The 15681-nt window shown below is 41.7% G+C and overlaps 1 long non-coding RNA gene and 1 other non-coding gene across 2 annotated transcripts in view; both read right to left on the bottom strand.

Moving 5' to 3' along the window:
- Nucleotides 1–15681, bottom strand: part of LOC136882429 (uncharacterized) — a 380234-nt gene that overhangs the window by 45855 nt on the left and 318698 nt on the right. The window lies entirely within an intron of this gene.
- TRNAI-AAU (transfer RNA isoleucine (anticodon AAU)) lies at nt 1173–1246 on the bottom strand. Its single transcript has one exon. It is a non-coding gene; the product is annotated as a tRNA-Ile (tRNA).

Below are 15681 nucleotides of genomic sequence, written 5' to 3'. Positions count from 1 at the left end.
CGGAAAGATAGATGTTTCTTGATGCTCAGTTCGTTCAGAATGGAAATATTGGTTCTTCTTTCCGTCCAGGGTACACCGCAACACCACATCTCAAAGGCATCTAACAAAGGTCTCTAACATTCACGGTCCAGGTCTCACAGCCATACGAAAAGACTGAGAACACTCGTAGCTTTTGGTATTGCCCGGATCTACCATTGCAGCACGACCTAGAACAATACATCTTTTGATCTCTCTTTCACAGCTTGCCGTGTCATTGATGACTGACCCAAGGTACACAAATTCCTTCACTATCTCCAGGTCCTTTTGACATCCTGTAAGTTGGATTTGACCTTGCCGATCAACTACCATTAGTCTGGTCTTTTTCATGTTTATATTTATTTTCAATGGACCTGCTGAACTCCTACAACTCTTGTAGTTTCTTCTTCTTAATCTGCTTATCCTCCAGGGTTGGTTTTGCCCTCGAACTCAGCGAGGGATTCCACCTCTACCGCCTCAAGGGCAGTGTCCTGGAGCTTGAGACATTGGGTCGGGGGATACAACTGGGGAGAATGACCAGTGCCTCGCCCAGGCGGCCTCACCTGCTATGCTGAACAGGGGCCTTGTGGTGGGATTGGAAGGAAGCTTCCGTGGCCTTAAGTTAGGTACCATCCCGGCATTTTCCTGGAGGAGAAGTGGAAAACCACTTCCAGGATGGCTGAGGTGGGAATCGAACCCCCCTCTACTCAGTTGATCTCCCGAGGCTGAGTGGACCCCGTTCCAGCCCTCGTACCACTTTTCAAATTTCGTGGCAGAGCCGAAAATCGAACCCGGGCCTTCGGAGGTGGCAGCTGATCACCACTACACCACAGAGGCGGATACCCTTGTAGTTGGCAGTCTATATGGGTGGTAGTAGTGAAGTGCAATTTGCAAGAATGGTTTAAGAGCTATCATGTTGGTGATAATGCAATGGCTGTAAGAAAATGAGGCGTACTAGGGAAGATCAGGATTGCCGTTGCCTACACGGTCTATCCTCATAAACTGGAGTCCGTAGTACGAAATATATGCTAGTGTACACAGAAGATAAATTTCAAGTGAAGTTTAATAGAAAGAAACAATAAAGTTAAAAAGGTAAGTCGTGATAGCATCTCGTGTAAGAGAAGCGACACAAATTCATTACCAATGAGCAAAATTGCTGGCCCGTGGGGGGATCGAACCCACGACCTTCGCGTTATTAGCACGACGCTCTAACCAACTGAGCTAACGGGCCAGATGTGCAATGACAATCTCACAATTTAATAAGAACATAACCTCTAAGTATAATTTATTTTGAAAAGTGCACTTTTTAGTATTGTATTAATGCTCTTATGCCTTTTCAATCGGAATATATTTGTTTTTCATTCTTGCCGCTTCACCAGCGGTAAAGACAGACAAATTTCTATCGCGATGATTGAACGAGTTGCTCATGTTGCTCCTACTGCTAGCGAGGCTCATAACTTCGCTACGAGATGGCAGCAGACGTTAGTATCTTCAGCAGTGCCTGTCAACCCCGCTTTCTATTGACTGCTGGCGCACGCAGTCTTTCCTTGAATCAGGTCACCAGCTGTTGTAAACAGTTTATTTCAGCAGTGTAGTGGCGTTGTTCGATACTTCCTAAAGGACATTTTCTGGAAACAGTAAGGAAGGAGCTACTTCACAATGATAGTGATTGATTGAATAATAATAATAATAATAATAATGCCTCAGCTACATTTCATTTTGGTATGGCGCCATTTAGGTGGTGTGCATCTCAATTTCAACGTTCCGTTTCACTCTACAAGATGACAGAGTAATAGGAGCGCTCTTGGACGAACTGGGACAGTTTTTAATTAATTTTGACGGGTGAACACCAAATGTATCGCCACAGATCTTTCACAGGCGGACATGGAGTGTTCAATGGATTTGTATCCTCCCTTCAGAAATACGGAAAAAAATTCTCTCTACCAACCTTATAAGAAAAACTGAATAATAGTTTCATGTTTTAACTTTTCAGGATGCTGATGTTACAGCCAAAGAACAAGAAACTTTTCGTATGCAGAACTATTTTACAGAGGTCGCCAAATTATTATAATCAAGGGATCATTACAGAATTTCGTTTAATTTTCTCCATATTTCCAAGGACGTTTGGGTGGTTGAATGTTTGTTACATAGTAATCTGTGCTCAAGTTGAAAACAGTAATCTATAAAATATTGAGCTGTTCGCTGGCAGATTCTTAAATCCAGTTCACAGATGCACTTCTTTTATCTCATTTAGGACTTGGTGTGCTTGTGTGCTGAAATGAGAGTCTTGTGGCTGGGTAATAATTCAGTCCATGTGGCACAATAATAACTTTTCTTAAATTTATATTTTAATAAATATTTTGTAAGAGAAAAATGATTTTCAGAGGGGATGCATTAAAGAGATTCATTATTAGTATTACTGCGAATAAATATAATACGGATGAAGTTTACCAGCCAAATAGAGCATAGGCAACTATTTGCGAAGATTGCAAACATTTACTGTGAATACAGCGTACTGATAATACATTTTGAGTATAATTAATTGATCACCACTGTACACGGCTACAGATCGATACACTTCCCTTCAACAGTTATCAGTTTTAAGACATTTTGGGGTGCGATGCTGTTACATTACCGTGAGAATGAATGAATCCTTAAATGACAGCCAAGAGTGCATGACCTATCACTGCTAGGATTTCGAAGTTGGTACGGTCTTTCTACGTGTGGCGAAGACCACACCTGTGAGAGTACGGAGAAAGAGGAAGGGGAGATGACATAGGGCATTTTTTGGACAATCCGCTTTATGTTGCACCGGCACACATAGGTCTTATGGTGACAATGGGCTAGGAGTGGGAAGGAAGCGGCCTTGGCCTTAATTAAGGTACATTTACCTGGTGTGGAAATGTGAAACCACGGAAAACCATCTTCAGAGCTGCCGACACTGGGGTTCGAAGCCAGCTACGTGACGCAAACCACAGAGCCGCTTGCTCGGCAGGTAAGAGAAGTAGAGGGAGACCAAGACGACGATGGTTAGACTCAGTTTATAATGATTTAAATATAAGAGCTATAGAACTGAACGAGCCCACAGAACTATTATAGTAACAAATAGAGGATTGTGACGGCGTTTAATAAATTCACAGAGGCTTGCAGACTGAACGCTGAAGGGCATAACAGTATATTATGAAGACGTACTACGTCATCGTAGAGGACAATGCAAAAACAAAGTGGCAAGTTGGCCCAATGTTTGTACCTTGGGTCACCAGATTTAAAGTAGTTTAGCTTACAAATAATCCAGGTAAGTAATGCCAGCTTAATTGCTATCGTATTGAACTCGTAATACAGACCAAAGAACTGTTAGAATTGTTATGGAATTAAAATTTGAACATAGTTTCATACCACCAAGTTACCCCACTCTACCCTAACTCGAAGCTGGGGAATTAATTGTTAATGCTGTGTACCGTCATTGTTAACCATACGTACTTCTTTAACAGTGGACAGTCTTCAGTATGTTAAAAATGAAAAGGGAAAAATCTTGTTTACTGGGGAATCAACTCCTACGCGTCATCAAAATATTCGAAAACCAACTAACAGATTTTGGAATCAGTCGTTTTCGGACAGCCTTTGCTGTACGGGAGTGATAACCGGGTGGTCTCAAGGTATCTTATTCATAAGTTAGGAAGTAATCCATATGAAGGTTGCCAGTACAACCAGGAGGGCACTCGCACATCTTAAGACACTCAGGTCTTGTACAGCTGGTTTTTAAAGGACGTGTAGCTGGTAAGAACGGTAGGAGTAGACGAAGCAGATTAGAGCAGATGTAAGATGTAGTAGTTATGTAGAAATGAAAAGGTTAGCACAGGATAGGGTGTTATGGAGAGCTGCACCAAACCAGTCTATGGACTGACGACTCAAACAACAACAGTAACTCTGAATGAGGAGATAAAGCCTAAGTTAAGCCATGGAGGGCAAGAGACGATACCTAGACTCAGTTTTTATTATTTAAGCGTGGAACTAAACGAAGCGATAGAGCTGGTTGCAAATGCAGGATTGTGGAGATGTTTAGTTAATCGACAGTAGTTTGCAGACTGAACGCTGAAAGGCATAGCAATCTATGATGATGTATGTGTACTTCCTCTGTGGATCTGGTAGGGTCCGGCTCAGGACTCCGAGATAGCGGGAGGGAATCAGAAGTTTGAAGGGCGGAAGACAAGTCAATTGACACTCCGTAGACGCCACCAGAGATGAGGCTTATTCCTGCCATCTAGTAGGCAAACATCAAAACAGTCGAAATTGACTGGCAAGCAGCCAGATGGCGTCGAATGAAAATGTCTACACACGATAATTGAGCTCATACAATTATTATTAATTTACGGTCAATATTATTGTCAATAATTGTATCAATAAATGTGCTCAGTACGTTTGTTTCCAACATTCGGACTAGTGAAATTGTCTTTTCAAGTGAGTTTTTGTGGCTTTTTTTTTTAAACATGGACGATCGGAAAAAAAGTTGTGTAGCCATAATTGTGGCTATCGGAAGTATTCGTCCAGTGGATGAAAGAGTGGTTGAAAAAAACGTGAAGAATATTCTCATTTGAGGCTGCTGAGGGAAATGAGGTTGACAGATGCGATAGATTTTCACAAATATTTCAGAATGAAAGAAAGGGTCCGCCTCTGTGGTGTAGTGATTAGCTGCCACCCCCGGAGGCCCGGGTTCGATTCCCGGCTCTGCCACGAAATTTGAAAAGTGGTACGAGGGCTGGAACGGGGTCCACTCAGCCTCAGGAGGTCAACTGAGTAGAGGTGGGTTCGATTCCCACGTCAACCATCCTCGAAGTGGTTTTCCGTGGTTTCGCACTTCTCCTCCAGGCGAATGCCAGAATGGTACCTAACTTAAGGCCACGGCCGCTTCCTTCCCTCTTCCTTGCCTATCCCTTCCAATCTTCCCATCCCTCCACAAGGCCCCTGTTCAGCATAGCAAGTGAGGCCGCCTGGGCGAGGTACTGGTCATACTCCCCAGTTGTATCCCCCGACCAAGAGTCTGAAGCTCCAGGACACTGCCTTGGAGGCGGTAGAGGTGGGATCCCTCGCTAAGTCCGAGGGAAAAACCGAATCTGGAGGGTAAACAGATGATGATGATGATGATGAAAGAAAGGACGTTCATAAAATTATTACAGATGGTAGAACCACTCTCGAGAAGGCAGAACACAAACATGAGGGAATTCATCCCTTTTAATGAAAGATTAGCCTTAACCCTGAGGTGCTTAGCTACAAGAAGAAATTTTGAAGATTTGAAGTTCTCTGTCGTCATGTCGCCTGCGAAGCGATTTTTGAAATGTGTGAAACTCTTGTTCATGTCCTACGAGACTACATGAAAGTAAATGTTTTAAATATATTTTCCAGATACCATCCTACTTACCTAAGTCTGCCATTACACACCACCTCTTCACTACCTATATGAAAGTAGTTAGCATGGCAGTAGAAGTAGGGAAACGCATATTGAATAATTTAAAGCAAAATATGATAGTAACTATGTACTGATTAGGCTAAACAGAAAGAAAAAGAAATAAGGCAATAAAAAATAATCAAAATTCAAAATCCTCAATCTGCGAAAGTGTTGATAAAAGCCAACACTGATAAATCCTGATGTTGGTTGTTGTTGATTAGTGGGTTATCACTGTGAGTAGGAGAAGAATAATTAAATGTGGAGAAGGATAAAGTGCTGCCACTACTTGTTCCCGGTTGTGTGGTACTTTGAGGGCTTAGACATCGACATACTTCATTTATTTTTACGGAGTTGCGATGGAGAGTGCCGAAGCATGCTTCAGAAAGCACGTCATTTATTGCTTTCTCAGCAAACTGTCTCTGCTCGGCATCCAAAGTGAGCAGTTTTTCTCCCCAAGCTTTTTGCTGTCAGGGTTCACCGAGTTTTGCAAATATGAGCATGCCTTTCGTAGAAGCTCATTTTATTTAGTAATTGGACCTTGCGTTCTAGGTTTTTTATTTTTTGTTTTGAGGAGTTTGGTGAGAAGGTGTTGGAGGGATGATAAAAGCTACAGATGAATTTCATACCAGCTGAAAGGGGATGAGGCGGTCAAGAACAGAAATCCTAGCTGTTTTATTACTGTATTTACGGTTTGAACAGTTGTGCAGACAGTTCAAATTGCTCAATAAAGGTCCGAAGGGCTTCGTCTTCCGGGCGTTCTCGTTTGCCGCTTCAAAGTCTTCAGACATCGTCTCAAGGTCACTCGTATAATCCATAATACACCGCACAAAGATCACTTTCGTTCCCTACGTCACGTCCGTCCCTAGACAATCAATAATATTGACAATATCCCCTCCACTTTTAAATATTGACGCCCCGAGATCAGAAAATCTGGATTTCATCAATATCGCTTCAATATCTGCCGTCAATACTCTTTTTTTCACCTTACACGATCAATATTATTGTCAATATCATACTGCATTGTCAATATTATTGATCGTGTAAGGGTCGCTTATGGCAGAGCAACCACAATTTTCGAAATCGTTTTCAGAGATGTAAGTAAGATATTCACCAACTGTACACAATAACCTCTAGCCGCATACAAGACGTTTTGAAACTGTAAGCAATACGATAAAGTAACGATTATGTCCATAATGTGTATCGCTGATGGCACAATACCCCAGATGCTGACTCGACAAATACCTTCGCTTCACAATGTGGTGGAAAACCCAATGAGTTAAGCATTTTCTTCCGTGGAGTGAACTGATTCCCTTTGAACTTCCGAGTCAACTGAGGGTGATCTCTGTTTTTTCTTTTCTTTTCTTTGTTTATTTTCTGGCGGGCAACCAGTACACTAGAATTAAAAGGCTGTGGTAAGCGTCAAAGAGTCTGAGAGTGACACAATCAACAGATGTATTGATTCACGACTGGATGGTAATTTCATCCTTCACTGGGAGGAGGCATGACGCATCATGACGCATCTTTCCCGCCCATACTGCAGCCTCCAAATCAGATGATGACCTTTAGCGTAACAAACACGTCATTTCGCGAAATATATTTGCAAAGATGATACGACATTTTTTAACTCTCGTTCTGATAGGATGCTTTGAGATTTCCGAACATGTACAAATGATATTCAAGTATGTTTAGAGACAGATCTGAAACATTACGAATCTGTCTGTATGTTAAGTATCCAACCTGCAGGATGGTTGGATCCTCAAATAGCACAAACAAAGATTGATACTCAGACGCACTGAATGTCATCACTCAGCGACTTCCATATCGTGACAAACATAAACGAGACAGACCTCCAATAGAAGATGCATTTTGCTTTGGGCTCTCCTGAGCGACAGATGTAAAGATACTACACCAATCACAAAATAGCTACAGGCGGAATTACAAATTTGTACAAATAAACTCTTTAAACTCCAGCGTTTATTCATGAATTATTCCGACATGATTTTTGCACCTTGATCCGTTTCAGATATAAAAGTGGCAAACCTTCTTACTTAAAAAAAGTGGAAGCTATTTTCTTGTTACTTTCGACTTAGCTAACATATAACCTTGAAGTTTTCCACTTTGTCGAAATTAATAATAAATAGTAAAAGATACATGAAAAAGAAAACATTTAATTAAAAACTGACGCGTTTCGTCTATGAAAAGACATCATACTCTATTAAATTTCATTTTTTACACTTCAAATTTTTATTATTATTATTATTATCATTATCATTATTATTATTATTATTATTATTATTATTATTATTATTATTATTATTATTATTATTATTATTATTATTATTATTATTATTATTTCTTAATCTGCTTACCCTCCAGGGTTAGTTTTATCCTCTGACTCAGCGAGGGATCCCACGTCTACCACCTCGAGGGCAGTGTCCTGGAGCGTCAGACTTTGGGTCGGGGATACGACAGGGAAGGAAGACCTGTACCTCACCCAGGCGGCCTGACCTGCTATGCTGAACAGGGCCTTGTGGGGGGATGGAAGATTGGAAGGGAGAGACAAGGAAGAGGGAAGAAAGCCACTGAAAACCACTTCGAGGATGGCTGAGGTGGGAATCGAACCCCCCTCTATTCAGTTGACCTCCCGAGGCTGAGTGGGCCCCGTTCCAACCCTCGTACCACTAAAATTTTCGTGGCAGAGGCGGGAATCTAACGCGGGCCTCCGCCTGAGGCAGCTAATAATAATAATGTTATCAGTTATCACCAGCCCAGTTGGTCTTGAGGCAAGCGTCGCGCAGCTGTGACACTGAATTCAGGAGATTGTGAGTTCGAACCCCACTGTCGGCAGCCTTGAAGAAGGTTTTCCGCGGTTTCCCATTTTCACACTAGGCAAATGCTGGGGCTGTACCTTAATTGAGGCCACGGCCGCTTCCTTCCCACTCCTAGCCCTTTCCTATCGCATCGTCGCTATAAGACCTACCTGTGTCGGCGGGACGTAAAGCAATTGGCATTAAGTCCCACTTTACGATTTTCCTCTGGTGTCGGAATTTTGTCCGACACGAGTTCTTTTACGTGCCAGTAAATCTGCATATACGAAGCTAGCGTATTCTTGAGCAACTTCAAATACCACCGACTGAGCCAGGATCGAACCTGCCACGTTGGACGCAGAAGGCAAGCGTTCTACCGTCTGAACCACAATCCTGAAACTGAAACCGTTGTTAGCTGAGGTTATTGGCAGCCACTCTTCTCCGGCACTGGTCAACAATATGAGCCAGCATGAGTACACGGTTCTATAGGAAACAGGTTTCTCATAGGGTTTCCTTAACGTTAATTTTAGTTTTAAAGGAAACATTTTGGCTACCTGCCGAAGAACGTCGGATGACTATGACGGTGAGGTCCTCTAGAAATACCTCACCCGTCAGGAAAACGTGGGAGGTCCACTTTCGTAACGAACAGGCCGTTCTGTAATCGGTATGGTACGTACATTGTCCACCTGTCAGTCACAGCGGCCAAAGCCCCCTGTACCATACGTACTCGTTAGAGCGACATCTTATCTTTCTTATCAGGAAATCATAAGTGGTTTACATACGGTGTGCCTTAAACCGAGCCCAATGCCATCCATATCTGTCATTAATCAAATGTATCCTTGGGCGTGTATCTTCAAATTTCAAAATATATGAAAATCACACTTTATCCAGGCTTTCGACTGGCTAAAATTACAAAAGTCCGCCTCCGTGGTGTAGTGGTTAGCGTGATTAGCTGCCACCCCCGGAGGTCCGGGTTCGATTCCCGGCTCTGCCACGAAATTTGAAAAGTGGTACGAGGGCTGGAACGGGGTCCACTCAGCCTCGGGAGGTCAACTGAGTAGAGGTGGGTTCGATTCCCACCTCAGCCATCCTAGAAGTGGTTTTCCGTGGTTTCCCACTTCTCCTCCAGGCAAATGCCGGGATGGTACCTAACTGAAGGCCACGGCCGCTTCCTTCCCTCTTCCTTGCCTGTCCCATCCAATCTTCCCATCCCCCCACAAGGCCCCTGTTCAGCATAGCAGGTGAGGCCGCCTGGGCGAGGTACTGGTCATTCTCCCCAGTTGTATCCCCCGACCCAAAGTCTGAAGCTCCAGGACACTGCCCTTGAGGCGGTAGAGGTGGGATCCCACGCTTAGTCCGTGGGAAAAACCGACCCTGGAAGGTAAACAGATGATGATGATGATGATAAAATTACAAAAATGGTTTTTTTTCGTCATTTAAGGGTCTTTAAAATGAGCGTCAGTAATTTTCAGGCGTAGAGTTAGCTCTATTATTCTTAAATGTAACCATATATTTACATTATTCAAACATTATTTATATTGAACTTTAAATTTCATTTTCCATTCCTTTTAACTATTCAAATTTTGCAGGTAGGAGATGCTCTGTTATTACCATGCTCCTCGTACTTTGTAACTATTATTTTCGAGTACTTCCTAATCTATATGTATATAAAATAACATGTCCTGACTGACTGAGTGACTGATTCATCATCGCGGAGCCAAAACTACTGGACACAAAAGAAATGAAAGTTTGGGGATATATTTATACTGCAACGTAGGTGCTCACTAAGGAAGGATTTTTGTATATTCCGTAACTAAGGGGGTGAGAAGGGGGGGGGGGGGTGAATTTTAAAAATGTGTACATCTATATCTCAAAAAGTGAACAGTTTCAAGACAAGAAAATTGGTATTTAGAATCTCCTTTAAAAATAAAGAAACAAGTATTTCTTTTTGTTTTCAGAAAGACCATGCAGTCGAGAGTGAGTGAAAATGACGGAAAAATCGGTTGAATTATTTTTATGGGGATACTTAAATCTCAAAAACTGAAGATGTTTCAGTCATGCCGACCATGCTGTTGATCGTGTCACCCCTGCTACAGTGTTGATGGTTCTCTTGTAGCAACACCGCTGTTTTCCAACCACCTCCCCGCAAATTAATTCGAAATATCCCAGAAAGCTTCCCTATCTCAGGTGCTTGGGAATGTATTTCAAGCCCGCCGTCAAGTACATCTTCAGGACGAAGGAAAGTCTCATTCCTTCATTTTCCCTGTATTCACGAGTTAATCCCAAAACTTGCACTTTTCTTCGGAGACACTTCTTCATGTGGAAGTGACATTTAGAAACTTAACTGGTGGAAATACATCGTTACATGCAGAAATTGCTGATGAATCAGAATCAGCAGTCGTATTTCTTTGATTCCATTCTGGAATAATCTCAAGTACAAGACTGAAAAGTCTTTGTTATTTTGTTCAGTAAGAGTGCAAAATGCCTTTGCTGGCAAGGTGTAGTGTTTGCAGTGCACTGTGTCTTCTGGTATGGGCTAGAATAAATTTGTTACTTTCATTGATCTGTCTCAGTCTTATTCTTGGCTTTGACAATATGAAAGGGACCGAGGTATGAGCGATGCTAGTAATGCCATTCCTTACGCAGCCAGTCTCTGCTATGAATGGTGTGAAAATGTCGCTCATAGAGTCAGTTGGTGCATGCATTTCAGTGGGCTTGGCAGACTGATATGCAATAGCAACTTCTGGCTCGGTGAGGAAAGCAACGGGAAACTACCTCACTCCTCATTTCCCTAGCACGCCTCTTCAGTGACACCTAGGCCATCTGTGACAGCTAAGGGTGAACCTGTTGAGGATCCAACCAGCCTTCGGGCTGAATACCCACTGCGGTTCTCGGACACGCCGAAGTGCCAATAATTTTGTCTGCAGGAGTTCTTTTCCGTGGCGATAAATATTACTTGAACTCATTCAGTTAATTTAAGAGGGGAGCTGAGAAAAATATAATAATGATAACAATAATAGTGAGAATGTATGTGCAATGCAAAGCAATGGAATCCAGGAAAAATAAACTTGAACTGGCCTTATACATACAACAAGAAATCCATTTCATGGGGGTCCAGAACTAAACGTTATAAACATGAATTTCAAATGCCAGATGGAGAAACTCGAGCTAAAAGAACGGAAAATTTTCAGAAAGATCATAGGACCAAAACTTCAGGATAATAAGATAATATACATCAAGAATGAAGCACTCTACACAAAAAATGAAAAAAAAAATTCTCAGATACTATGCGAAAAAGAAGGATATAGTTTTACGGTCATCTTCTCAGAATTAACCAAACAAATCTTTGACTTCTTCCGTAACCGCAAAACAAAACCCAACTGGTTTAAAGAAACTGAAAAAGACCGTAGAATTAAAAAATACAGAAAATATAAGGTTCCAAGGCAAATCTACATTAAAAGCCAAACTTGGAAGACGAGAGGAGACGAAGATCAGGGAACGAAGAAATAATACTGGGCACTAAGAAGAGAACAACAGACAGAGAAATGATTGATTCAACGCACCCCAAAGAGGGTGGAACGATAGAAGAAGCAAAGTGGGCAGGCAGAAGAAGAACTGTCCAGAAGCAAACCACATATCCGATATGAATCTCGGATCTTTTATAAATTCTGGGTCATCAGAAGAAAGGATAAAGTGAAGATGCAGTCTGTCTAAGGGGGCAATGAAAAAATTAACAAGACTATGGAAGGACCAACAGGTTGCCATGAACCTTAAAATAAGACTTGTCTAGTATTTCCCATACTAAAGTATAGATGTGAGCCACGGACATTAAGAACAAAATCGAAAAACCGAAATGTTTTACTGGAGAAAGATATTGCCAAATCCATGGCCCGATAACTCCATCCTAAAAGAGTTTATAACTGAAAGGAGAATCGCAGGCCAGGTTCGGTTCCGTTAGTAGAAATACCTTGGCCATGGAATGAACAGGTGGTGAAGGAAATCAAAGGGGGATTTGGAAAATAAATCACAGCGAAAGGAAAGGAAAACAAAACTCTGATATTTGCCGATGATATTGTTGTTGTTTTATCTTATTCTTCAGAAAGATATGGATAGAACGCTAAATTGTATGGACAGTCTTGGAGGAGGAGTACAAGATGAAAATAAATAAATAAATAAATAAATAAATAAATAAATAAATCCAAAGAGAAGTAATGCATTGCAGTGTAACGAAGTCAGTTGATGCATGAAATATTAGATTAGGAAATTAAGTCTTAAAGGAACTAGATGAATATTGTTACTTGGGTAGTAAAATAACTAACGATGGCGGAAATACAGAGGACATACAGTAAAATGCAGACTAACAAGGAAGTCCTTTCTTAAGAAAAGAAATTTGCTCATTTCGAACATTGATATAGGAATCAGAAAGATGTTTCTGAAGACTTTCGTCTGGCGCGTGGCATTGTATGAAAGCGAAACATGGACGATAACTAGCTCAGAAAGAAGAGGATTGAAGCATTTGAAACGTGATGTTACAGCAAAATGCCAAAAGTGAGATGGATAGATCGAATTACAAATGAAGAGATACTGAATCGAATTGGTGAGAGGCGAACGATTTGGCTAAATTTGACGAGAAGAAGAGATACAATGGTAGGACACATCTTAAGACACCCAGGACTTGTTCAGTTGATTTTTGAGGCGGTAAGAACGGCAGAGGTAGACCAAGGTATGAATATGACAAACAGATTAGGATACAAGTAGGATGTAGTAGATTCGTAAAAATGGACAGGTTAGCACCGGATAGGGTGGGATGGAGAGCTGCATCAAACCAGTATACGGACTGGTGACCGAAATAACAACATCAGGAGAGGAACAGAAAATATGGAGAAGTTGACCATTATGGAAAACCAAGGGACAGAGGCCACGAGGAAGAACAATGGACGATCTACTCAGGCAAGTCAGTGACAGGGAAACATGGAGAAAAATGATCTATGATAGCACAATGACAACCACACCGACCACAGGTGGTCGGGATTGAAAAGAGAGACAGAAATGTTGCTAGAAAAAGTACAAACCGCTTACTGCCTTGTAAACATAATGATACCTTCTAGCGAAATAAAGATACAGCTGCCAAGACCTTGGACAGTAAGCTATATTCCTCCAGGAGATCTCTATATTAGTCCGTCCTTTCCAGGTGACGTGTTGAATGAGCGCAAAGTATTCCCCACACACGGTTACACAACTGTTGACTATGCAAAACGTTTCTAACGAGCGCTAATGAAGAGTTCCTTGTAATGAACACATCGAAAGTAGCATTAGGGTTACTTTGTGACAAATGTCTACACGGGCCGGGCTGAATGGCTCAGGAGTGTTAAACTCCGCGTTTGTTACCTTCAGGTTAGTATTTAAAGGCGAGTCACGCTTTTCAGCGTGCTATTCCGACAGTAGGCTGAAACCGCTCCCACCTTGTGGAATGTAATCGAAGCGAAGAGAATTTGTTTTTAACATGCTGAAGCGGGAGATAGAGGTGGCGATCGCCACGAGTCGAATCGAATCGAACAGAACGGAACACGATTCTCTGCCGAGAATGTTTTTTCGGCTAACGGAGCGGAATCGAACAGAATTATCAAGATTCAAGCAACTTCGTAAACGGTTGGGTCGAGGTCTTTCGGACGACCATTTGGCACCAAACGTGTATCACCTTCAGCTGGAAAGTCAGCTGTTTCTTGGATAGGGTCGGGAACGTTCTGTTTTGTGATAGTTTATTCAACTTATTAATACTAGACACGGAAAACTTATCAGTTTCATTCAAAAATATAGTTTCGTCTACAACAAGACCCGTGAGCATTAACGTAAAAGAAGGTGATGCCCCGCTGGTGCCGACTGACGTCCCTCGTATTTATGCATTCTCGAGGAAATAAGCAAGGTTATGAAAAATCAAACTTTTTAGCATATTCAATTTCGTGGTAGATTACTATAGTCTAGAACCAATTTACTGTATTTCATAATTATTGTTGACTTTATCTCAAAATCATGTTATGTTGAAGTCCACATACAATATATCAGTACGATAATTGACATCACATCTCACGAATCTTTAAGTGTTTATTATTACAGTGAACAGTTTCGTAACTGGCATTGCGTAGGTTTCAAAGTATCGTACATGTGTTCCTAACAAATAATATCGTATACGAAACTGCTCTGCTGTGGACAATAAATACAATTTATAGTCCTTAATTAATATTACCGAGGCAGTTGGCCGTGCGGTTAGGGTCGCGCAACTGTAACCTTTCATTCGAGAGATACTGGATTCGAACCCCAATGTCGGCAGTCCTCAAGATGGTTTTCCGTGGTTTCCCATTTTCACACCTCGCTGTACCTTAATTAAGGCCACGGCCGCTTCCTTCCCACTCCTAGCCCTTTCCTATCCCATCGTTGCCATAAGACCTATCTGTGTCGGTGCGACGTAAAGCAAATTATATATATGTAGAGACTACCTCGATTAATGAATTCATCCTACCATGGGAAGCAATCTACTGCATTAAAGTAGTGTTAAAAGTGATCACGGACTCGCATTGCATCTGAGGTAGCATTTCCTGCTCTAAAATTGAATTCTTTTGTTAAATTCTATCTGAAATGGTTGTTGAAATTGCAATACAATACCGGCAATTCTAACTACCGTCGAGCCTTAGCTTCTTCGCGCAATAAACATTCAAACTTTCCTTTCGGTTCTCTTATGAATTTCGCACACCCAGAAATTTCTCCGATCTGTCGTAATTTTTCGCCTCCTCACGCCTTGTATCAGACCGTCTACTGCAAAATTGAAGTTTCCCGCGGAATCCCGTTCGATTCTGTTCCGCTAGAAGTGAGCGGTCGAGTGGGAAGTTCGCCTGTTCGGTTCGAGCCTTTAAAGTTCGTCGCTAAAGCTACTGTCCCAGTGAAGGAGGCCTTTTGTTTTCTTCCAGTGTGTGCTAGCCTTATTCTGAAGAGATTCACAAGAGGCACAACTTTTTCTACTCTAGAAAAAGCGTCCTCTCTGCTGACTCAGCCAATTCTACTTTCTTTCTCCCATAAGCCCCATTAATATTGATAGCTCCCCATCGAATTCCATTTCGTTCGCCAAGTTGTTTCCAAGGAGTCCCTCGCCTGTCAAATGGGAGTAGGACTCCGTTACTCCCATAGGTCAGAGACTTGCTTAAAATTCATGAAGCAGGATGCTACGCTACTTACACATAGTCCAAGTGAGGATCTCTCCTATAACGGGTTACGGACCACCGGTGGATTGTATAGTCCTAGCCGCCCGAGCACAAGGAGGGCCATGACTCAAGATACGATTAGCGAATAATAAATAAATAAATAAATAAATAAATAAATAAATAAATAAATAAACAAATAAATAAATACATTTTCATTTTCAAT

The sequence above is a fragment of the Anabrus simplex genome, chromosome 10 (assembly GCF_040414725.1).
Source record: "Anabrus simplex isolate iqAnaSimp1 chromosome 10, ASM4041472v1, whole genome shotgun sequence".
Taxonomy (NCBI): Eukaryota; Metazoa; Arthropoda; class Insecta; order Orthoptera; family Tettigoniidae; genus Anabrus; species Anabrus simplex.
Note: the sequence above shows the minus strand (reverse complement) of the source record. Positions and strands in the feature narration are given on the sequence as shown.